Raw genomic sequence first — 1,497 nt, forward strand, 5'->3', positions numbered from 1 at the left:
AAAAATATCACAAATGTAGATCAAACACATATATACACAATTAAAATCTATTGAGATAAATTTTCACTTGCATCTCTCCTGCTCTGGTGCACTAGCACAAGATAACTGAATTTACACGTTTTAAAAATTTGAAATCAAATATACTTGAAGGAAAACTGACATTATCACCATATGCATGTTCAAGGACTGGCTTCTTTTTCACCTTTGCCACTTTGCATGCCACCCAGTTCTTTCCTGACAGGCCTACTTAATGTGATACCTCAGTTTCACTACCTGACTGCTGATGATTTAGTGAGAGATTGAGAATTCCCTATCCTGTCCTCCTAGAGCACATAATTTGAATTATGTGGGTTATTTCTGAGTACCTAGATCACAGCATACCTTTTGGATTGCTTCAGAGATTCCTTTTATTTTTTAATTTTTTATTTTAAAGAAAATAGTACAACAGAAACAATAGCAAAATACAAACAGAACAAAACAAGGACATTAAAAATGATACTTGGTTTCAAACCAAATGATAGGAATTCATAGTTGTTATATAACATATTGTTATCTTCAATGAAGTTGCTCAGATTACCAAATGTAAGAATAGAAGATTGATCAAATCATTAAAGGGAACAAGAAAATAATTATTTAAAAGAACATTAGAGACAATATATAGTTTCACTAGACAGGAGTGTAGGAATTCACAAATGGTTGTTATACTGCAAATTGTTGTCATCACCTAAATTGCTCAGCTTACCAGATACAAGCATGCAATTGGTCAAAATATAAAAAAAAACTTTTAATCATTAACTGTTCCCCTAAGCAACCCATCAGACACCAGCAGTGTAATTATGCCATATATCTATATCTATATCTATATCTATATCTATATATATATCCTTTAGTACTTTCTTTTTCTTCTTTCCCTCATCCCAGTTGTTCCTTCCTTTGAGCAATTTCTTTCTCTTTCTTATTATCTATTGTATATACTTACTCTCTCATGTTTTTACACCAGGGAGACAATGTGATGTTTACACATGTGCGTCTGATTTATTTCACTTATGAGTATGGTCTGTAGCTGCACCCATTTACCTATAAAAGCCTTGAGTCTATCTTTTTTATAGCTGAGTAATACTCCATTGCATAGAAATATCACATCTTTTTTACTCATTCCTCAGTTGATGGGTATATGGATTGTTTCCAAGATTTAGCTATAGTAAATAGCAATGCTATAAATATGGGTGCACATATATCGCTGTAGTATGATGTCTTTAATTCTTCTGGGAAAATACCCAGAAAAGGAATAACTGGGTTAAGTGGGACTTCTAATCCTAGCTTTGTGAAGAATCTCCAAACTGATTTCCGCAGTCATTTTACCAATCAACACTTCCACCAGCAGTGGAGAAGTGTTCCTTTTCATCCACAGCCTCTGCAGCATTTGTCATTGGTTGATTTATTAATGATAGCCATTCTTTGTGGGGTGAGATGGAATCAGTGTTGTTTTCATTTGTA

The sequence above is a fragment of the Chinchilla lanigera genome, unplaced genomic scaffold, assembly GCF_000276665.1.
Source record: "Chinchilla lanigera isolate Chin_1 unplaced genomic scaffold, ChiLan1.0 scaffold00013, whole genome shotgun sequence".
NCBI lineage: Eukaryota > Metazoa > Chordata > Mammalia > Rodentia > Chinchillidae > Chinchilla > Chinchilla lanigera.